At 39.6% G+C, this 24,761-nt stretch overlaps 1 protein-coding gene across 9 annotated transcripts in view; it reads right to left on the minus strand.

The window, feature by feature from the left end:
- The window catches only part of ARHGAP28 (Rho GTPase activating protein 28), a 228,510-nt gene that overhangs the window by 133,982 nt on the left and 69,767 nt on the right, over positions 1-24,761 (minus strand). Inside the window, exon 1 of one of the 9 annotated variants that reach the window (XM_045458486.1) lies at positions 9,259-9,384. The exons of the other annotated variants lie outside the window; for them this stretch is intronic. The gene's annotated coding sequence lies outside the window, so the exon portion shown is untranslated. Of the gene's footprint in view, positions 1-9,258; positions 9,385-24,761 lie in introns of those variants that run through there. 9 annotated transcript variants of the gene reach the window in all.

Raw genomic sequence — 24,761 nt, forward strand, 5'->3', positions numbered from 1 at the left:
AACTCAGGCAATAGGACCCCAGAACCAAAACTCTTTGCCCTGTGCCTCAGGTATTTCCCCCAGGCTACCTGCACTATTGTTACCTCTCTTGCGGTGGTCACTAATAGTGGTCTATGAATAGGCAACATGGCCAGTTTTCAGGGAAGTTCCTACTCACTACCAAAAGAGCAAACCACAATAGAATCAAAGCACTCACATAGTTCTAGGGCCTAGGAAGTTACCAGTCAGGTTTCCAAGACGTTTCACAAGAAACTTGGAGTTCATTAAGGTATTGTTGGACATTTCATGTGGATTATATCACTGCACTAATTTATTTTAAAGCTAGAAATGTAATATGCAAACTTTATGAAAAAAATATCCTAAAGTAAAGCTGGGACATCTAACGACTGATTTATGAGTGAGTTATACATATCTCCAGACTATACCACTCTTTAGTCAACTTACAGAGAGAAAACTATTTCCCAAGTTCAGAGTCGATCAATCCTCTGCGAGTGATACTAGTAAAAATCAACAGCTAATAGCTTAGCCCCTGTCCAAGAAAGCCAACATAAAGAACAGCTTATAGTCATGTTGACAAAAGATTGGGAAACATCTACTCCAATCAAAGAGTCCACAGTGTAGCCATCAGATTAAAACACCACTAAGGAGGGTCAAACCTTCAATATTGGGTTTTGTCCCTCATCCTCTTCCGACATCTCTTTACTTGCAGTACCTGAGCCCCTCCCCATGACCATATCCATTGTTGTGGCTTCACTTACTGGCTGAGGATTCTCTACTCTTTGGCCAGATCACTCTTGAGCTCAGATTCTTCAGGATGTCAAATCATCTTCATATGTTCTCCTTTACCTGAAACTCATCATGTCCAAAATCAGCCCCTCCTTTTCCCCAGCCTCAGGAACCACATCACTACAACTCTGACATTTTTCACACCTCCCCCATCTTTGCCCACCATACTGGACAGGTCCATAAACTGGGCCAAATCTGAGAGACACATCTCTCAAAACATCTTTTTTTTTATTTAGTTGTATATCTAGTATACAAATTTATGATATGTCAGCTACTGCACACCTAACTTGTCTCCCAATATCTTGCTCTGCCATTTTAATATCCTTTACATAAATCTGCAAAGGTTGCTTAAACAACAATTATATAATGCCATTCTTTTGTTAACTGTTCCAAACTGTTCCAAACTCATTAGCCGGTATAAAAGTATCTTTACAACCTGCCTTAGCTTACCTTTTCTAACTCATCTTACCCTACTCCAATCACAATTGCTGCAATTCATCCATAATAATCTAATAAGGGATCCTTTAAGTAGGCTGGTAAACAGGAATCAATGACAACAAGAGAGTATAGTGGTTAAGAAAGAGGGCTTTTCAGTTGGACTGACTGATGTGAACTGGATCACAGATTTACCACAAGTAACTTATGTGTTCACTCTGAGACCTGACCTTCCCTTGTCTCAACAAAATGGGATAATAACATAAGGTTATCATCAGAACTAATTAAGATAATCTGTTACCTATTATAATACTTCCTCCTCATCAGATATATCTAAGAGCAAATTTTCAAAGAAGAAACACTTTGTACAAGTATATTATTATTAGTTAATTGTTGTCCTCAAGGCTAATATTCGTTAGTTTCTAGAGGTTCTTGAAGAGACAGTTTGGAAAGAGAACTGAAATAGTTTTGTAGCAATTAAGAAACATCCTGTTGAGGCTCTTCTACTACCCAGTTTTCTATGCCACTGACTTAGTAATTCACTGAGTACATAACTATAATATGCCCATATTATATTACCTTCATTACTGTGCTATATCTCCAAATATACCTAAGTACAGAAATTTCACCTTCTACTTCTTAACATCCTAACATAACCTCACCCAACACAGGATTCTTGGTAGACCTTCAATAAGTACTGAGGTCAGAGTGAGTTATCAGGCTACAGATTGCTAATTCTCATGATAAATACCAAAAGCTAAATGCATGAATTTCTGATGTTGCTTAACCAGGATGTTTTTTTCAAGGGAATAAAGATTATACTTCATAAAAGGGGAAAAAATGCTTTACAATGCCTTTTGTCATGCTGTACTAAGCAAAATGCAAATCAGCATAAACCCATGGGCACACAAATTAAAATTAAGCTTTGAGCAATTAACCATTTTATAATTGCAATGTTGAGAAACACAGTTCATAACAGGAAGACCATATTTCTCCAGGTTATCTGCACTTGATACAAGTAAATGTGCACAGTGCTTATAAAAATGACTAGTATTTGACTGCAAAAGAAAAAGGCTGTGAGTCTGGCCACTAGTTGCAGATTATCTCACAATGCTTCCTTAGAGAAATGTTCCTCTCTAATATTCTGTCTCCATAAATTTACAAATGTTTTCTCTGACAGACATGTTTTGAGGATTCAAAAACTTGTGTCCAGGGGCACCTGGGTAATTCAGTCGGTCAAGCATCCAACTTTGGCTCAGGTCACCATCCCACAGTTTGTGAGTTCAAGCCCCGTATCAGGCTTCGTGCTGACAGCTCAGAGCCTGGAGCCTGCTTCAGATTCTGTGTCTCCGTCTCTCTCTGCTCCTCCCCAACTCATGTTCTGTCTCTCTTTCTCAAAAATAAACATAAAAAGAAAACAACTTGTGTCCATAAGTTATTCTGAACTTCATCAGCAAAATTCAATTTATTGAGTACCATAGATATGGCTGACCATCATGAGCAATTACTATGTACCAGGCACCATTCTAAATACTTTACACATACTCACTGGTTCGATCTTCACAATAACCCTATAAGGTAGGCACTACTACCTCCATTTTACAGATATGACAAGTGAGGTTTAAAAGAAAAATTCACAAGTCCATGATATAACATTAATAAAGGGTACAACCCAGATTTACACACAGCCTATCCATTCCCAGAGCCTCTGCTCTCACTCACCATATCATACATATTGCACTCCTAAAGTAGAATTCAGTATGTGTTAAGAGTTTTAGACCAAGCTTTGGGAACCGAAAAGAAGGAGAAATTACTCCCTATTAAAGCTCAGGAAGGACCTCAGGGAGAAGGATGTGCAGGATGCTGACTGGATGAGATGGAATAGGAACAATGTGCATTCTGGTGAACAAAGTCACACAGCTAGGCAGGTGCAGGCAACGGGGTGGGATGGACAAGGAATCTGATTTGGCTGGTGATGCAATAGAAAGCATAGCTGTAACAACTCTTCAGTTTCCACAGGAGGACACGATGGGGTTTTAACTACTGGTCTATGCAAAGTTCTCTCAACAAGGTAACAGGAGTAGAGACATTCTTTGGGAAGATTAATTAGATTTTTTTTTGAAAGCTTAGGAATTTTTTTTTTTCTCAGAAGATCATTTTCCTTACTTCGGCTAATAGACTATTTTGGATAATAATCCAAAAATCAAGAACTCTCCACTGGGAGGCCTACTGGACTGAAACTAACAGGATAAAGCTTAATAGGAATGAAGATGAAGTTTAAAAACTTCAGCTGTACATGTTTAGGATGACTGCTTCCTGGCAAGAGTACAGTTCGTATGAAAAAGATGAAGAGATTGTGGCCAAATTCAAGGTCAGTACAAGCTAAAAGCTCTATAAGGATGCCAAAAAGACTAAGTGGAAGGTAAGCAGCATAGAAGTATAGAAGTGTATCACACAGAAAGGGGAGATGATTATCCTAAACACAGCAGAACTGGAATTCAGCTCTGGGCATCATTCAAAGGGTAGAGGTTGACAGTCGAGACTGAATTCAGAGCAGGATTGATGAAGACAGACAGTCAAGGAGCTGTACCATACGTAAAAATGTTCAAAGTACTGGAGAAATTTAGAAGCATGATCACGATCTCCGAATATTTCAAGAACTGTCTTGGGAAGAACAATCTGTTTAGACTCACGATACAAAAATAGAACCAATGAGAGGATAATATAACCAATGAATCATTAATACTAAAGGCCAGTTCTACATTAGCTACACAGGAGGGATGTTACTGAGTTACATAAAGGAAACAATCAGTGTCCAATGGGCATCTACAGGCTAGCCAAAGACAAGATAATGCTTTTCAAAAGAAAGTTCACCTTGGGGCGTCTGGGTGGCTCAGTCAGTTAAGCATCCAACTTCAGCTCAGATTGTGATCTCACGGCTCATGAGTTCGAGCCCCACGTTGGGCTCTGTGATGACAGCTCAGAGCCTGGAGGCTGCTTCAGATTCTGTGTCTCCCTCTCTCTCTATCCCTTCCTCACTCATGCGCTCTCTGTCTCTGTCTCTCAAAACTAAACAAATGTTAAAAGAAATAAAAAAAGAAAAAAAAAAGAAAGCTCACCTTGCTGAACATGGGAGTATATAAACACTAAAAGACAGAAACTGCGAACCTACTCTTCGGGAATTTGGAGAAGAGGTCAGAGAGAGGGGAGTGGTAAGATGGGAAGAAGGGAGAAAGAAGGTGTGGAATGTGAGCTGGACTTTGACAGATGAATTTGTTTACAATCCAAACTGGTCAAGTAACTGCCAAAAAACCAAATCTGCAGTAAACTGAATTGTAAACAGGTTACTGAAAATGCTCAGTGAGTCCACTTAGGGCTTAAGAACATACAATAATTCTCTGTAACACATTCCTTCTCAAATGTGTACAGTTCACAGAGGGTAATGTGATCCTTTCCCTTCTTTTCTTCCAACAGTATCCCCTCCACACACACGTGCATGCATGCATGTGCACAAAGCACCAAAATGTATATATATAACACCATGGAAGAAGAATAGATACTACCTTCTCCCTCAAGAGAACAGGTCAGAAAAGGAAGTAAATATGGTCAAAGAACAAGAGCGCCTGGGTGGCTCAGTCAATTAGGCGTCCAACTCTTGATTTCAGCTCAGGTCGTGATCCCACAGTCTTGAGAACAAGCCCCGCATCAGGCTCCATGCTGAGCATGAAGCTAGCTTGCTCTCTCTCTCCCCTCATCTTTTTCCCTCTGCCCCTCTCTCCCACTCCCACACAGTCTCTCTCTAAAATTAAAACACACACACACACACACACACACACACACACACACACACACACACAAACCAGAATGGTCAGAGAACAGAGAATATGGGGGCCCCTTTAATAGGAGAAATGGCCTCCCTGGATTGTTCCTAGTCCTGCAGTGACTTCCACCAACACCTCAAAGAGTTTTCCTATTATCTCCGGAGTGGAAAACACAGTAACAAATTTTGTCATTCACTCAGCATCATGCGGGAGAAAATGCCCAGGCTTCAGACTCAAACAGATTTTGGTTCACGTTCTTGCCCTGACACTCATCAGCTGTATGAAATGTGGGCAAGACACCTGGCCTCATTTTGCCTCAGTCCCCTTACCTGTCAACTGTGAATACCCATCTCTGCGTGAAGTTTCTTGTGAATATAAAGGAAACAGTATTCATAAAATGCCTGCAACCACTCTATGATTCTACTCCTACCATTACCACCAAAACCTACAGGTCGCTAGTGGAGAACGTTTTGATAGCTCAGACATTTCTGAGACTTTGGAAATGACACTTCTTGAAAAAGTTCAAAATGGGCTTATCTAATATTGGCTTCTGATTTCTTCTATTTTATACATTAGAAAGCAGTTTTGCAGGGATTGCAACCTCTCAGTGGTGAGGGATATCCACAGACTTCCCTAATTTGAAAAGAGACTAAGCTTCGGGGTGTTTTGTTTAGGGATAAGGCAGTGGGGGAGGGAGAGCAGCTGAAGCCAGGGATGGATAAAGTGATAAACCTTGCCATGCTTTATAATTAAAACATACGAGAAGATTCGTACCTACTGTATAATTCGAGGTTGGCAAAGAATGTAAGACAATTACTATGTAATATGCTATTATTTAAAAAGAATCTTGGGGCGCCTGGGTGGCGCAGTCGGTTAAGCGTCCGACTTCAGCCAGGTCACGATCTCGCGGTCCGTGAGTTCAAGCCCCGCGTCAGGCTCTGGGCTGATGGCTCAGAGCCTGGAGCCTGTTTCCAATTCTGTGTCTCCCTCTCTCTCTGCCCCTCCCCCGTTCATGCTCTGTCTCTCTCTGTCCCAAAAATAAATAAACGTTGACAAAAAAATTTTTTTAAAAGAATCTTTTAAAGTAGGTGAACGGTCTGTGAGCGTCCATTTTAATTCTACTGCTACGAAGCACTCAGTATTGAGCAGTCACGTAGTTCCTGTGGACGCCCTACACCAGCACGCAGCAGGCTTGGGCTGCCGTGGGCTTACTGCCTCCACATCTCCAGCTCTCCTTCTGAAGTTCACGGAGGCATTATTTGGGATGAGCTCTGTAAGTCATGGAACAGGAAGAACTTAGTCCAGAAGTTTCAGACAGTTATGTACTGCTCTAGTACACAAATAACTGAAATATTATGTCTTTTCTATCATTTTAAACAGAATAATGGACCTTTCATGTCCAAAATAGTGATTTTTGTAAAGCACCTGGTTGGATTTTTGCGAAGTCTCCACCAGAGTGACGTGCATCTGGGTAGGAAATGTCCCTTGATATAAGGCCCCAATTTTACTACTATGTATATTCACATGAGAAATTTTAAAAGTTTACATCTTCGTGTTCATTTAATTAAATACTTTAACATACAGAGTATTAAGTACACTAATCTTTCTAGCTAACAGAGACAAAACCTGTTTACTCTGCTCACTTACAGGGGGCAGAGTTTGCTTGGTCCCTGAGCTTTGTAAACCTATCATTTATTCATCACTAAAGTCCCCTGGCAATGAATGGCCATCTCATCTGCACTGACGTTGTCTAAACACTGCTCTCAATAGTTGTCGTCCCCTGAAATAATCTACAGCCTTCGCTATCACTAAGAAACCATTCCGTTTTTCTCAATCCCCCCCCTTCCTTCTGTTTAGATAAGCACTTGGGGGTGTCGATTGTTCGATTGTTCGCGGTGCAATCTTCTTTCAGTGAATGGTCTTATCACGAGGTCACACTACACCTTCAGACTAGCTGAAGGGCTGTTACACTCTGTCTCCCAAGATGGTGGTGAATCGCTTCCCCAGGTCTTTACTATAATGATATTGCACATCTTGACTGAGTTGCCTTCACACTCTGCTTTTGGAAAATTTCCAGGCAGGGTCTGCGTTTACGTCAGCAAGATGGATTCAAAATACCACCTCTGGGGTTTTAAACGGGCTTTGAAACACATTCCTGCACTGGGCTCAACTCAGGTCAGTAGGAGGCCTTCCAGTAAATCTGTTACTTCACTTTGTCATTCTACTTAATGCAGAGGGGTACTGATTTCCTCGTAGCTCATCTCGTAAGTGGTTTTACTTTTCTACAATTTCTGCCGGAACCTTGGCTAAAAAGCCTCACATTATTATGCCCATTTTCTTCAGAGCTCCTTATGTTTAAAGATTCGGCTTGCTTAGGTAAGCTAAACATTGTTCTGTTTTCCATCTGATTCTTCTTCCTTCAGCTTTAGGATCATAAAAATAGTCCTTTTTTATATTTTCAAAGTTAAATACAAGCCTTATCTTGTTAAACTTGCCTTTGATTGGCATGGTTACTATTCAATTGGTCCCTTAGTTTATAGTTTAACAAGGGCCTTACAAAATTCATAACAGATAGGACATGTACCACGGGGGTGGGTCAGGGGGCAGTTACTACATGCAGAACTCTAGGGGCTATCAAAACAAAATTATAGAATGTCAAATTTAACAACAATTTCCAGATATAATGCAAATCCCTTACTACTTACAAGACTTAAAGTAAAAGAAAGACTCCCTTATTTAGTAATAATCATCAAAGCATGGAAGTATACAATTATTTTCACAAACAAATGAGCACATCAAGCTACCGCCACATCCTGGACATTATGCTGGAAAATATATCCCCTATGAGGGACCTTGGTTTTGCTTACCACACTCTGAAATCTAAAGGTAAAACTAAAAGGAAAAAAAAAGCCCTTATCCCTCTACACACTTACTATACAAGAAAAGCAGTATTTCATCTAAATGGACTTTCTTACCACACTCCAATCTAAAAAGACAGTTCAATAGGGCTAAAGTAGAATTTACCGCTGATTACAAAATACACTAGTAAAAAAAATTTAAAACAATAAAGAAACTATAAACACAGTGGCAAAACAAAAGATGATGCTACTTAACTAAAAAGAACCTAGAACAGTCTGAAGCAAATGATTCTAATTTGAAGGAAATGAAATTCAAATAAACAACAAAACCACCCTTCCTAATACCTCCCCTTCCTCTGAAAGACAACGCAAAGGACAAAAACAAGGGAGGAAGAGAGGAAGAAAGAAAGAAAGAAAGAACGAACGAATAAGGAGTCACTGCCAAAGGGGCTCTGTGGATAATAATACTCTAAAAATTAAACATGAAAGTAGGTTAATAGACACTGTGGAATCCTTTCTGGAAAGGGCATGCATTTGTGTTTCTTGAAATAGACCTTCTGCTTGCCGTGAATCAGACTAATGGATGGCTTTGAGGGTATGCTCTAACACAGGTACTGATTTCTCCAAGAAGGTGCATGAGGGAGGAGTATGCAGAGGCCGGGAAAAGATGAGAAGAAATGGACAAATGTGGCACACAGAAGTCGCAGGCACAGTACTTTTATGTAGGGCACGTACATAATGGGCACTCCACCCACCTGGCTTCTCTAGGACCAGGGCCACAAACACAGCTGCTTCTGCTTGGCGCGCCTTCTCCCAATGTGGAAAACAAGAGGAGAGACTCAGCAGCCTGACCAAAGAAATACATGAATTCCACTAAAGAGTGGAAGCACTGGCTTGGGTAATGGAGGCTACCTCAGGAGATGTTTCCAAAAGTAGATGATTATCAGGAAAGACTGGATTGGAGTTTAAAGGCTCCTGCTCAAAAGCAGGAGAATCAAAAGATCTCTAAGACATTAATTTTTATGCATCTATTAATATTCCATTTTAACTAATCTTCCCAAATTAGTAACAGTGCTTATGTGCTCTCCTTCTACAGTTGAGCTTTAGAAACTTACATCCACACTGTAACAAAAATCTTCTTTGAAAGGATAAAAAACCAGTTTACAATCGCTTAACATTATGTACCTATAACCCACTAATAAAACCATAAGCCCCACTTATACATTCACTTAAAATGGATTTTAAAAAAGCTACAGCAACCATTTACCTACCCTTTTCTCTCCCTTCTTAAAAGAATCAGTCTGCGGAAAGAAGCCTGCAGCCCAAGTTACTGATCTAGGAAGTGCTCTGTACCTTACCTTTTAGGAGGTTAAAAGTCTCACGGATGATATTCTTAAGGGAGAAGCATAGAACATCTGTGCGACCGTGTGTCCTCATGGCCCAGAGGTGGGGAGGCCATCCTCCAACCCACATCCACCACCACACACCCTCTGAGCACTGCCTCCCCCTCCGGGACAGGACAGCACTAGCTGCCTCCAGCTCAGCCGCCAAGAAACAAAGGGTATTGGAGTTTCTTGTCTAAGTGGTAAACTAATTCCCACTGCACGGTAACTATTTAAAGAAATAGTGCCTGCAGGACAGATCTGCCTCCCAGCCTTCCTGTTTGTGTCCCAGCTCCAATTTTCACCCATTTCCTAAGGAAGACTGCAAAGTGTAATCAGCCTCAAGAAGCCTGAGATTTATGAAAACCCGTGGAGTGTGTGAGGGCAATTTTTGGACACAGTCTCTCCCCCTTTCCTTCTTTCCCCAGCTAAGCAGATAGGAGGCTTTATTAAAAGTACTTCCAAAGTCAAAAGCAAACACACTGTATCTAGAGTGATTTGGTGAGTCTTGACTCCAGAAAGATTTTAAACCTGAAATGCAGAAACAAAAGAATTTGTAGATAATTATTCCAACATGTATCAAGTAGTAATGCAGACAAAAAACCATGCAACTGAGGGTCAGAAGGCAAAGACTTGATTCAGAAAACCTTTGCAATTTGCTAGCTTTAAGTAAAGAAATTCATCCGATCTTCCTGGGCCTTCCATATGAAATTCATCCAATCTCTCTTCTCAAAGCCTCACTTTTTTTGTCTGAATAAATGGGACTAATAACAAGCACTTTATGTGTCTACTCTGAGAACCTCATAACTGTAAAAGACCCCATATTTTGCCTTATATAAAAGTCAAGATCATGCTGTCATTGCATCATGGCATCCAATTTCCCAGCTGCTATTACATAGTATCAGACATTAGTAGCTGAATGCAATGACCTAATACATCTCCTCTCCTCTCTCCAAAATTATATTATGTATACATTTGTTTACTTGTGTATTGTCTGACTTCCCCATTGGTAATGAATACTTAATAATGATTCCCAGGACCAAGAATAGCACTTAACATTTATTAACCTGCAATAAGTACTTGTTTTTAAATAAATGAAGAGAGTGGGGCGCCTGGGTGGCGCAGTCGGTTAAGCGTCCGACTTCAGCCAGGTCACGATCTCACGGTCCGTGAGTTCAAGCCCCGCGTCGGGCTCTGGGCTGATGGCTCAGAACCTGGAGCCTGTTTCCGATTCTGTGTCTCCCTCTCTCTCTGCCCCTCCCCCGTTCATGCTCTGTCTCTCTCTGTCCCAAAAATAAATAAACATTGAAAAAAAAAAAATTTAATAAAAAAAAATAAATAAATAAAAAATAAATAAATGAAGAGATAAATGCATAATTTCAGACAAAATAAACCACAATGCTCTATACACAGTAAGCCTATAATGAATACTTACTGAATTAATGAATGAACCACAATTTTTTTCTCTAGAAAAACATCCCAGGAAAAATGCAATGCTATAGAATTTTAAGACAAGTTGGGGCCCTTAACAACAGTTGACATAAATACAACTCTATGTTCTGTTAGATCACCCTGTTCAAATATATGAAGATGGTTAATGTACAGATTTTTTACAACATGGATATGAGGTACAAAATCAGTATGAATTAATTCACTGACAAAGAGTTTAATTTAGAATATACCTAAAATCCTTCCTCAGGCCTGTTTCTGTTAAAAATGGAAACTCCTTTCCTCTGGTGCCCTTCACGTCCTCCAGTGGTGGCGGTGGGATGTGATAAGGACTCATTGATTTTTTTAAAAGCATTACCCAGACAATGAGGATACAAATGTGTGGTCTCTTGTGGGTCTTACGATCCAACTGCTAATGTTTAATATAACATAACAACATGCTGGGAGACAGGATAGTCTCAGGGATCTGAAACAAGAGATTTAGTTTTGAGCCTTCACATCATTGCCTGAATCCAGTTCAGGCCAGTTCAGGCCAGTTCAGGCTAAGAGAGACTAAAAATCAATTCTTTGATGGCTGCCCATTAATCTACCATGCACGAAGAAGACAGCAACTCTAGTGGATACTTGTCCATCTTATAAACTTACCAAGAGAGGAAAGATTCTGCATCTTAAAAGATCACGTGAAACATAATTCCCTCTTACTTCTAAGGAGTTCTCTTGCGTTGCTTGGGAAATAGGACCCTCCGCACCCTTTTTCTCTCCTCCCTGCCCTCTCTCTTGGCTCTCTTGACTTTATAGACAGAACAAGAGCTTATACAGATCTTTTTGCAAGTGTTAAAAATGGGAAATAAAGATTTAAAGTTTCTCACTCTGAATGAAGTCATTTTGGTTCCGCAATATGAGGAAGCATTTCATAATCACTGAACCTGAAAGTTGTATAGCTTTTGGCCAACGAGAAAGAATCCCTGAAGAACAGAGCGTGGTGGTCAAATAAAAACAGAATTTCCTGCCTTTAACAGGTTCCGATACTCCGTTTTTCTGAGCTCAAAGTTTCAGACATTGTGACGCGTTGTTTTCCACATATCCCCTCCTGCACCTCGCACGCAACTTCCCTGGGGGTAAAGGCCTTTTTAATTGAGTAATTACAGACTCTAAAGAAGTTCTGAAATAGATTTTTGACAGTTTCCAGCAGCAAGACTTTCTCACCTTACATGTAGCCTCTAGCCTGACAAATACCAGTCTACAGGGAGCTTGTAAGTTCAACTACAAGGGTTATCAGATGTGGCTTAAATGCCTCCTGGAACATGTACATTTGACCCTGGGGGAGGAGAACAAATTGTGGAAACTGCCATCCAACAGCCATCTAATGTAAGAAGAACCTTTGGGAGACCCACCTGAAAGCCCAGACACCCTCCCCTGGGGATGCTGATGTACCGTCAGCCATTTCCTGTAGAACAGCTTTATTGCCCTGGTTCCTGGCAGACTTAATCAAGATATCACTGTGTATTAGACTAGCAAATAAAAAGATAACTTCAAGTTACTGACTGGAAGGTTTTGCTATGTTATTAATATTATTATTTGAGACTACCATGTATCTTATTTTAATAAACACTTATGCTATAAAACATAAAATAAATCTTCTAAGGGAAGATAATTTATAGGTATGACTAAAAGGAGCAAACATCATGGAACACATTATCCCAAAGTCTGCCATTAAGTAGGCATATACACTGCACAACAGAAGAATCATGAATTTTTCCTTTTTGCCATCTGTTGTTTTATAGGACAGCTGATTTCCTGTGAGCTGACTCTAGCGCCTATGATTAATGATGAAGAAAGTAAGTAAAAAAAGTTACATCAAAAGATCAGTCTTACTGATAAGGAAGTATTTCAACAGCAAGTTAATTATCAGACTATTTCTTTTCCAAAGTGAGAGATAAAGATGATATTTGCCCCTCCTTTTCTCCCTTTCAACTTGCTCTAGGCAGGGGTTCTGCTAAACACTGAAGACCTAAGATGTGTAAGCACAGGGTTCCTATTCTCAATCAACTCATGAACTGGTAAGACACGTATAGAAGTAGCTATGGTACAAAGGTAGTGTGTACTAAGGGGGAACGTATACCTCAATATCAAGAGTGCAGGGCACGAAGGAAGAAGGACATAGGTTCAACTGGCTTTGCCACTTGCACACTGCGTGAGCTTGGGCAAAGTTAATCCTTTTACACTTTGCTTTACTCATGGATAAAACAGAGGTCATATTAGTGCCTGCCTCCTGAGACATTTTATAAAAATAAATGATTTAGTACAAATCCCTAACAGAGCACCTGGCTTTCAGAAGTCCTCAAATAAATAGCACTGATGCTGAAGAAAAAGATTAAAAGAAATACTTAAATTTGGGTGCCTGGGTGGCTCAGTCAGTTAAGTGTCTGACTTTGGCTCAGGTAATGATCTCACAGCTCGTGGGTTTGAGCCCCGCGTCAGGCTCTGTGCTGACAGCTTGGAGCCTGGAGCCTGCTCGGATTCTGTGTCTCCCTCTCTCTCTGCCCCTCCCCTGCTTGTAACTCTGTCTCTCTCTCACTCTCTCAAAAATAAATAAACATTAAAAAAATTATATATATAAAAAAATAAATACTTAAATTGCCATGAACATTCAATAGAGAAAGGAAGTTCCATCCATAAATAAGAGACACAGAATTTTTCAGCAGGACACTCCTCTCTTGGAATAGTTTGAATGTACAGGTTGTCCTTGATTTATGATTGGGGCAAGGGTACCTGGAAAGAAAAGGGCCCACTGCCACCCTTTATCTCCCAGTTGCCTTACCCCCTTCTTTCTGAAATGCCCAACCACAGTGCTATGTCCAATCTTAGCCTGTGCCAACCCAGGGCATAGTAAATGCCCTTGGAGTCTCTGCAAAAAATCGCTTCTTGTTCAACAACAGAATGTTCTCAAAGTCTACCTTATGTAAAAGAAAACATCCAGAATATTCATAAAAACTGAAATTTCTGGTTCTCACCATGATGGATTAACTGGGACTGCAGTAGCCTTCCTGCCATACAATTAGAAAACTGGATAAAATATGTGAAAAACTGCTTATAAATGTTAGAAGAAAGTACAAGATGTGATCCTGAGAGAAAGGGAACAACTGAGGTGAACTCTGTAGTTACCCCAGCTTCCATCCTGCATGCACATTCCAGACTGGCAGGGCAGTGACAGGAAACCCAGGAATACTGGGGTCTGAATTAAGGGGACACAGAACAGAGTTCACAGAGGCTAAGGCAGATGGAATTTTCTAGGACAAGTATAAGACAGGAAGGAGCTATGCAGACAAAGGGCTCAAGAAATCCATATATGGGTCTCCCTGAGTTTGTTGCTAAATGGTAAGTCACATATAAACAGGGTTAACTTCACAATGCTGGACAAAAACCAAGTGAGGATCTTTAAGTTAAAGGATTCACAGAGTTTGCAAAGAGCAAGGAGACACATGAGTTTTTAATTTTTTTTTTTTTACATTTATTTATTTTTGAGAGACAGAGAGAGACAGCATGAGCAGGGGAGGGGCAGAGAGAGAGGGAGACACAGAATCAGAAGCAGGCTCTAGGCTCCAAGCTGTCAGCACAGAGCCTGATGTGGGGCTCGAACCCACGAACCGTGAGATCATGACCTGAGCCGAAGTCGGATGCTTGACTGACTGAGCCCCTCAGGCACCCCCACATGAGTTTTTAATAGTCAGACTAGAAAGTCTACGTTCAGCGCCTGAGGATTCAGGTCCTAACCCCAGAAGTATGAAACTTTAGTATCAGTTGAGTTGTAGGCTAAATCCACCATACAGTAAAGGCTACTGCAGACAAACAAAACACAGATCTAGTATTCAGTAAAAAAACAAAACAAAACTATACATACAAAGAAGCAGGAAAATGAGACATAGAAACAGACTCAAAAGGACAGAGGTGAGGAATTGACACACAAGACAATTATAAATATACTCAACATATAACAACAGAAATGAAAAATGATTTGAAATGATAATATACTAGATGCAATTATCAGGACATTGATTAACTTCAGAAAAGACCAGCACATTTGAAGACAATACAGAAAATAGTCAAACTTCAACACACAGAGGGGAAAAAGGGCTGCAAAAAATGAACAGAGTCTCAGTGATGTGCAGGATGACCCCAAGTGGTCTAACACATATGTTACTTGAGTCCTAGGATGGCGGGGGCGGGGGGGGGGGGGAGTCACAGGATAAAAATGAGATAGAGAAATAATGGCTGCAATTTTTCCAAATTCAATGAAAACTACAAACCAGAAATCCAAAAAATTCAGTGAGCCCCAACAAAGATAATACAAAACAAAGATAAAGGGAAAACATCAAAAGCAGCAGAGTGGAAAAAACAGACGTGATGAACAGAAGAGCAACAATAAGAATGACTGCCAACTTCTCATTAAAACAATACAAGCAAAGAGCAGTTGGATGACATCTTTAAAGTGCTGAAAGAAAAATGAAAAGGTCATCCTAAAATTCTATATCCAGTGAAAAATCGTTCAAAAACGAAGACTTCATAAATACTATCTCAGATAAACAAAAGTACAAAGAATTCGTGGCCAGCAGATCTGCACTACAAGAAATGTTAGAGCAAGTTTTTCATGAAAGAAAATAATACCAGATGGAAACTTGGAACTGCACAAAAGAATTAAAAGTGTGGAAATTTGTAAATATGTGAGCATATGTAAAATAAAAGCATTCCTTATTATATTTCTTTAAAATATAATTGTTCAAAACAAAAAATAATAACAATGTATTATAAGGTTTTTGACATATGTACTTAATAAAATGCATGACAGTAATATTATGAAGGATAGGAAGGAGAAAATGAAAGCATAAAATCATAAAGTTCTTACGTACCACATGAATGATATATTATTTGAAGGTGAAAAGTGAAAAGCTAAAGTGGAATACTGTAAACTCTGGAGTAACCACTAAAAATAATGAACAAACAGCTATAAGAATGGAGATAAATGGAATATAAAAAAATATACACAAATAATCCCAAAAAAGGCCAGGAAAGAGAACAGATGGGATAAATAGAAAACATATAGCAAGGTAACAGATTAAACCCAGGGTACCTGGGTGGCTCAGTCAGTTAAACGTCCGACTTTGGCTCAGGTCATGATCTTGCGATTCGTGAGTTCGAGCCCCGCATCAGGCTCTGGGTGGACCGCTCACCTGGAGCCTGCTTCGGATTCTGTGTCTCCCTCTCTCTGTCCCTCCCCTGCTCACATTCTGTGTGCGTGTCTCTCTCTCAAAAATAAATAAACATTAAAAAAAATTTTTTTTTAAAGATAGTAGATTAAACCCAACCACATATGCTGCCTACAAGAAACACACTAATTATAAACACACAGAGTAAAATGATGGACTAAGTTTACCATGCAAATATTAAGCCTAAGGAAGCTTGGGCGGCCATATTAATTCAGACAAAGCAGACTTCTGTGGTAGTTTGGGTCCCAGGGAAGCAGATGTCAAGACTAAATCGGAGGTTCAGGAGACTTATTTGGGGAAACCATTTGTGAAAGACAAAGGTGAGAAAGAGCAGGACTGGACAGGGAAAGATCTTCAGATATGATTGCTGATCTGACACCGGTGAAAGGAGAGAAGGGGAAAGAAGATTTGGGTCGGGAGGGCCTCAGGCTGCAGTGCAAGTGGGAGAAAGTCTCAGCCAGGCTGATGGGCAGTCCCCAGCAGATACAGCTCAGTAGAAGAGCTGGCATTGGTCAAAAATGGCCCAACTCTAGTACCCTGTTGTGCTCCATCACGAATAGGGAGTGTCCTGGGGAGAGCACAGCTACAGCAGAAATATGTGGCAGATCCCAAAAGTATGGCAGCTAAAGTCATGGGCTAAGTATACTACTTTTTGGAAAGGATGTCTGAATAGCACAACTCTATGGCAGCCACAACTCTGAAACAAGGGATATGACTGAGGACAAAGAGCATTATTTCTTCATGAGAAAAAGCTTATTTTATAAAGAGAACCCAACAACCTACCCTTAAATATGGATACAATAAATCACACTTCAAAATATTTGAAGTCAAAACTCTCAGAACTGAAAGGAGAAACAGACAAATCCCAGTTACAGCTAGAGATGTCAATACCTCTCTCTCAGTAACGACAAGTAACCAGAAAATTGGGAAAAATATAGAAATGTTAAACAACAGCATCAACCAAATTAACTTAATGGATATTTATTGAATACTCTCACCCCAAAGGGTGGAATACACATTCTTTTAAAACTCACAGTGCACATTACCAAGATAAACCATATGCTTGTCCATAAAACCAATCTCAATAAATTTTAAAGGACTTAACTCATAAAGTATGCTCTCTGACCATAATGGAATTTATTTAGAAATTGGAAAAAGAGATCTAGAAAAGCCCCAAATATTGGGAATTAAACAATATGTGTTTAAATAACCCAAAGATCAAAGAAGAAATCCTAAGGGAAAAAAAACAAAAAACAAAAAAAAAAAACCTAACTGAATAATACAAAAACTACAGCATCATCACACAAAACCATACAATTCAATATTTGTGGGATGCTGCTAATGCAGTCCTTAGAGGTAATATAGCATTAACTTCTTATATTAAAAATATGAGAAGTTAGGGATGCCTGGGTGGCTCAGTCGGTTAGGTGTCTAACTCTTGATGTCAGCTCAGGTCATGATCTCATGGTTCATGAGATCAAGCCCCATGTGGGGCTCTGCACTGACAGTGTGGAGCCTGCTTGGGATTCATTCTCTCTAAACAAACAAGCAAACAAACAAACAAATAAGAGAAGTCAATAATCCATGATCTAAGCTTCCATCTTAGGAACCTAGTAAAAGAAGAAAAAGTTAAGCCCCAAATAAATCAAAGAAATAATTAAGAATGTAAATTACAGAAACAAAGAGTAAACAGGTAAAAAAAATAGAGAAAATAAGTTTTTTAAAACCTGGGTTTTGGAAAAGAGGAGTGAAACAGATAAATTTGTAGGAATTTCATCAATAAAAAAGGAAAGAAGACATAAATTACCAGAATTGTGGAGGAAATAAGAGGATATCCTAAAAATCCTACAGATAGCAAATGAAAAATAATGGAATATTATAAACAATCATATGCCAAGAAATTCAACAGCTTACATAAAATGGACAAATTCCCTAAAAGATATAAATTACTAAAACTGACAGCGGAAGAAATGGAACCTACCCATATTTGTTAAAGAAACTGAATTCATAATTTAGAAGCCTGCCACAGAGAGCTCCAGGCCTAAACGGCCTCACAAAATCATTTAAAAATGAAAAAATACCAAACCTGCACAGGAAATGGGAGGTACAGGGAACTCCTCTCAATCCACTGTAAGAAATCAGAATTCTCCTGATAGGAAACCCATACAAAGACATGACAAAATCTAAAACCAACAGACCAACCCTGTTCACAAACACAAACACAGAAATCCTCCAGAAAACAAGAGAAACCAAATCTAGTACTAGCTGATGACATCTCGTATCTGACTGCTAATGTCTACAGCAGTACTACCGTTGTGTCATATTTTTTCTAAAAAAATTTTTTTAACGTTTATTTATGTTTGAGACAGAGAGAGACAGAGCATGAACGGGGGAGGGTCAGAGAGAGAGGGAGACACAGAATCTGAAACAGACTCCAGGCTCTGGGCGGTCAGCACAGAGCCCGACACGGGGCTTGAACTCACAGACCGCGAGATCATGACCTGAGCCGAAGTTGGACGCTCAACTGACTGAGCCACCCAGGTGCCCCATATTTTTTCTTATGTCACTATAAGTCTTCTGTTGGAGATAAAGACTTACATTTACACTGGTCATTTGATTTAAACTCAATAGTACAGACCCTCCTGGTTAAATACATTGTTTCACTGGCTAAGATGATGCAATAAAATGGCTGGTACACAGCAAGTGCCTGCAAATTTTTTTTTTTTTTTTTTTTTTTTTTTGAGAGAGAGAGAGGGAGAGAGAGAGCAGGGGAGGGGCAGAAGGAGAGGGAGACTGAGAGAGACAATCTTAAGCAAGCTCCACACCCAGCTCAGGGCTAGAAGTGGGCTCAATCTCACAACATGAGATTATGACCTAAGCTGAAATCGAGTCAGATGCCTAATCAACTGAGCCAACCAGGTGCCCTATAGTGCCTACAATTTCTTTTTATTTTCTATTTTTTTAATGTTTATTTTTGAGAGAGAGAGACAGTGACAGAGTGTGAGTGGGGGAGGGGCAGAGAGAGAGAGAGAGAGAGAAACAGACAGAGTCTGAAGCAGGCTCCAGGCTCTGAACTATCATCATAGAGCCTGACACAGGGCTCAAACTCACAGATCGTGAGATCATGATCTGAGCTGAAGGTGAACGTTTAACAAAGTGAGCCACCCAGGCACCCCAATACAATCTCTAATGCTACCATTTTTTAGCAACTAGGTTGGGCTATAACATGTAGTTAGTCAAATAATTGCTTGCAGACTTGAATTGATTAGGCATAGCGATTCTATTAAAGTGACATCTTAAATACCCTTGTTGCTAATATAGAAAAACTAATGACAAAGCATGCAGAGTGACCTTACAAGAAGTTATGATTGATTTGAATTCCAAGGCAGGCTTGGAAACAGGATCTAAGGGTCTCAGCTTGTTCAGTGGGCTAGTATATCGTTCATACCCAGTTGGTCAGAGAGCACACTGCAACCTCAGAAGGTAGAGCCTTGAAGCTTCTGAAGATGAACAGGCTACTGCAAAACGCCAAGGCCAGATTAGTCCCTGGCTAGGAATCCCTTGATTATAGCAGGGAAAGGAGACATCCTCTTGTGAACTCAGCGCTCAGGCCTCTCTATTAAGACACAGTTTATTGTCTTGAGCTATTCCTGTGGTGATTAGGAACAATCTGATGGCAAAGATTAATGGTGCTTTATCCTATCTGTGTATATGGTGGAAGTCTTGAAGTTACTTTCAATTTTCCCTTAGCACAGATGTAAACATCGCTATTGCACGGAGTCAAACTCACTTTATGACTAAGAATCAGTATTAGCTTTACTTGTTTTCCTTTTCAGTTGCTAAAGCAATGGGTGATTAAGATAGTAGATTATATAGTAGACTCTTCTTCAGGTATATTCTGGAGATCTACCTGAATACCCAAATTTGCTAATATAAAAATGTTTTTCACAGGCAGATGGCTATCTTACAATTTACACTTCTTATCCTCATATCACAAAAAAACTTTTCAAGTTTCACTAGTTTCACTAAATTTTTCTTTTTCACTTAAAGATTTACTGAAATGGTCAAACATCACTCTGTTCATTCTAAAACATTCACAGTGGGAACTTCGTGTCTGTGTGGACTCCTGATATGAATGAAATTAGATTTTTCTCCTGTTTAAAAAAAATTTCATAGTGGGCTTATTTATATCATGTGTATGTAAACTAATGCAGAATTTTACTTTCTAAAAACACCTTCACTTCCTGTTTACCTTTATCCCCCACACTCTCAGTCAGGTAAGTTTCTGCACACTCAAAAAGCAGAAAATATAAAGTCATGGTGAGATTCAGATCCCGGCCAACAGTTAGAATCACTCTTAGCTAAGTGACTCCTCAATACACACACACCATGCAGTTCATTTCATAGAACTTCCAACAAATAGTAAAACAAAATGGATTAAATCCATAAATGCCCATTTAGATTGCTACACGATGGGTATTTTAAGAAGAAAAATGCTGACAGAAACCAATGTTATTGATCCTATTGAACATCGAGGTAAAGCCAGTCACCATTCTGACTATTTTTTATACATCAACATTTGTCTTTTGCAAATGAGAAATCTTCCTGTAGTGGCAACAATGCCAGATTGCAGTAGTTTAGCAATGGACTTCAGCTTTGTAGGTAAATGCTCTATCACAGAGGTTTCTATCTCAGTATCAAGGGTACTTGTCTTGCCCAATTAGGCTACATACGACCCATAAACACAAAACAACATAAGCCTTTTATTTATAAAGTGCCTTTCTTCAGAAATACCAACTTATCTGATTTCCACATTTTCTTGTTCTAGTTCTATTAAGTAGTAATAATGGCAGTATAACTGATTAAGGCAATTTTTCAGTCAGCTTTACACAGTGGGGGCAGGGATGGCAGGGAGGGAGAGAGAGAAGCTAAGGAGAAGGAAATGGAGAGTAAATTCATCCTCGGGCCTAAGTAGAATCTCAGCTAACAAAGGCATGCTTCATTCAGATTGGTCTAGTGCTGACGTAGAAGAAACTATTCCTTCATTCAACAAATGTCCTTAAGAATCTACCAGGTACCAGGACCTGTGGTGAAGACAAGAGATACAATGAGCAGCAAAGACAGACATTCTCAGCCCTTTTCAAGACTGCTCTCTGAAAGGGAGACCAATCATACGGCTGCAATTAAAAAAGGGTGATAAACGTCATTGCAAGTGAAGGTTTCCCTGAGGAAAAGCTGCCTGAGCTGGGATTGGCCACATGAGTAGGACCCAACTAGTGCACAGGGTGGTGAGGTTGATGGCCAGGAGGACAGTACAGGCAGGACAAATGCGGCAGTGGGGAGTGTGGGGCATCTGAGCAGCTTGAAGAAATGGCACGAGCACAGATGGAGCTGGAAAGGTGGATATGGCCAGGAGATGGGAACCTTCTGGCACGGGAAGGGTTTCAGTCCTTATCCATAAACAATGGGAAGCCATTAAAGATAACTTTAAGCAGAATTTTATTATTGCCTCCTCAAGATTTTTTTTGTACAAGTACACTACGAGAAGCATGGAAATCTTAATGAAAATAATTCCCATGAGTCTTCCAATATACAGTGTAGTATATAACACAGTTCCTTTTAACATGCAGTAAAAGTGACTTTATGCAAAGAGAAGACTTAGGCATAATTTTCATTCATCAAACAAATATTTACTGAGTAGTTCACTATATGCCAGGCAGGATTCTCAGACATGATTCTTGACATTCATTAGTGAACAAGAAAAGACCTTCACCCTCAGAGAGTTTAACTCTAGTAATGCAGATAAAAATGATAAGGACAAGAAATAAGTAAGTTACGTAGTAGTTAAGAAGATAGTAAGCGACATGAAAGAAAAGATGAGTAGGATTAAGGAGGCTCAGAAGGGTGGGAGGAGCCAGAGAGAGGCAGCCAAGTTACCGTAGTATTATAATTAATTAAACAAGACCTCACTGTAAGATGAAATTGGTACAATTTTGGTTGAACAACCCAATTTTAACTGTTTTTGCTGAAATAAAAGAATAATTCTAGTGCCATTTCTAGACAAACTTCAAGTTTAATCTCTGAGACAAAGAGACCAAAGGAAATACTAGCTATTGCTCAAAACTTACTGCTTCTGTCTTTTCTGTCTTGCAATGGTCCTTCTATTAACAGTAACATTTTGAATACTGACTCATGATTTTATTGCACTTTCCATATGGCAGTGATTTATTCATGAGCAAAAGAAAACCAGCCTCACCAGTGTCATAACTTCAGCTTTTTCGGCTGGCAAATGCCGACAGATTTTTATCTTCAATTCAGTCCTTCTGCCAGTAAGGGTAAAAAACCCAAAAGACACCTCACAGTAACAGGTGTAGCAGGAGAGGGAAATGAAAGGTGAATGTATATTACTAAAGTAATAGTACCTGCATAATCAGTGCAAAATTATTAATTAGCTAATACCCTTAATTACAAGCAAGCTTTAAAATGAGTTTTAATACATATCAAAGATACCAACTCATCTCTTTGGAATAAAAGTCTGGAAGTGAAACTAGAGCTTCCTTGACAACACAAATGGTCCCAAATGAATAGTGAGAACAAAAGAAGCAAAATGATTGTCAGAGGAAATGTGCTCTAAACCCAGGACAGCAAATAGTTCTTGTTTACAGTAAGCTGTGAACAGCCAGCTTTGACTATTAGCAGTTATGTGCCAATGACTATTAACTCAACTACGTAGTGAGGGCATTAAGTCACAGGATGATTGTTGCTTTTATGTTGTACTTCCACTAAAGCTTGATTTTATTGCCCATTTTCCACAGCTCTTAGGTAGGCTTCGGTTGTAAACAATAGACTTTGGTAATTCTTCTACAAGAAACAAACAATGCAGCCTATGAGCAAAGCCTTTATTGTTTATATTTTATAACATATACACTATAATATCGATATATATTCAACAAGGGAAGAACAACAAATTTAAGCACAATTTTCCATTTACAAGTTATGTGAGTTATATGCCGTACCTACTAGATCATGTCTTTAGTTTTGATCATTAGTGGCCATTAATAAATGAAACTACTTTTATTTTTCTCAAGTGTTGATGTTTCTTCTATTAGGAAGCCAAACTTTCTAGTCTAGACTTTCATAGGGAGACATGTACAATCAAGATGCCATGCTGGACTTAAAATAATGATAGCAATAGTAAAACATTTTCGATGTTTGCTAGGTGCCAATTAGCATTCTAAGCACTTCACATATACTAACTAATCTCATCCTTGGTACTTACCCAATGAGATTATACTATTACTAACATCATTTTACAGAGGAGGAATTGTACAGCAAGGCTTCTGACTCTGTAAGAGGCACAAAGAGGTTAAGTAATTGGCCCAAGATTGCACAGCTAGGCTTCTGATGTCATATGAGGCACAGAAAAGTTAAGTAATTTTCCCAGAATTACACAGCTAGGCTTCCGATGATGTTCGAGGTACAGGAATAGACAGCTAACCTCTGCTGCTGTACAAACTGATGAATAATCTCCCGCTGTGCCAGTTTACTATCCCTGCTTTCACATGGCAGGAATTTATATTTCTACAAGTTTTCTACTCCTGGGAATGATTTTTCTGGGGGGGGTCTCTATAGGTATAATATGCCGAATCAGGAAAAATACAGCATGAGGAAACAGTAACATGGCTCTGTGAGCTTCTTGGCCAGCAGGTCAACTTGCCGGGATGAAAAGCCTCTCTAATAATACAGTAGCACGCTCCCAAGCCTACCAGTGCATCTGCAAGCAGCACAGTAAGAGCCTGTGAGAAGGTGTTACATTGACAGGTAAGCAAGGGTAGAGCTGTGTCAGGCACAGATGCCTGGTTTCCGGAAAGACACCAATTCAGCTCTAAACACAAAACTTAACAATCCCCATATCTTAGAATGAGAAAATGATGCTATATCTATCTACACAACCTCGTTCTGTAAACCCATCCATATGACAAGAACAATCACACTTGCTCGGGTATTCTCTTTGAAGAGAAGACCTGCAAGGAACATGTAATCACTGGATGATGTTATTTGACTTATGGAAAGGGAAAGGGGAGAACACAAATATTTACTGAGTTCCCAGATTGGGCCAAACACCATGCTACAGGTTCCCATTTCTCTAATTAAATTTTGACAATCTACCCATAAAGTACATTTATAGCGTTATGTTATTCTCCTTGTTTGTAAGGAATAGAAAACCTGAGGGTAAAAGGGTTATGTGAATTGCCTATGTAAATCTAAGGGGAAGTCAGAGTACCTCCTCAGATAGGTCAGACTCCAAAGCTGGCACCACACCCACACTGCCATGGCTCTCCTGCCTCAGATGGGCATCTCCGTAAGAGGCAGTCTGCTTCTTTTGGAAGACTAGATTTTACATCATGGTCAAGGGCTGAACTCTGGGGTGAGACTCCCTGGGTTTGAAACCTAGTACTGCTGATGACTAGCCATGTAAACCTGGCAAGCCACTTGACTTTGGTGTGCTTTAGTTTCCCCAGCCATAGGTAACAGTACCTATATTGTAGGAATGCTTTGAATACTAAAGGAGTTAATATACAGAAGTCTTTCAGGTAATGCCTGGCACATAAATGCTCAATACATGTATTATTAAGGAAATTCTCTGCTGTTAACATAAACTACTTGCAAGCAAGTATCACATCTGAAGTCAAGTATTACAAAGCTATTGCATCCCCACTGCTTCATATAATCCCTGATAACAAAATAGATGTTCAATATAGTTTG

Source organism: Leopardus geoffroyi, chromosome D3 (genome assembly GCF_018350155.1).
Source record: "Leopardus geoffroyi isolate Oge1 chromosome D3, O.geoffroyi_Oge1_pat1.0, whole genome shotgun sequence".
NCBI classification, from domain to species: Eukaryota; Metazoa; Chordata; class Mammalia; order Carnivora; family Felidae; genus Leopardus; species Leopardus geoffroyi.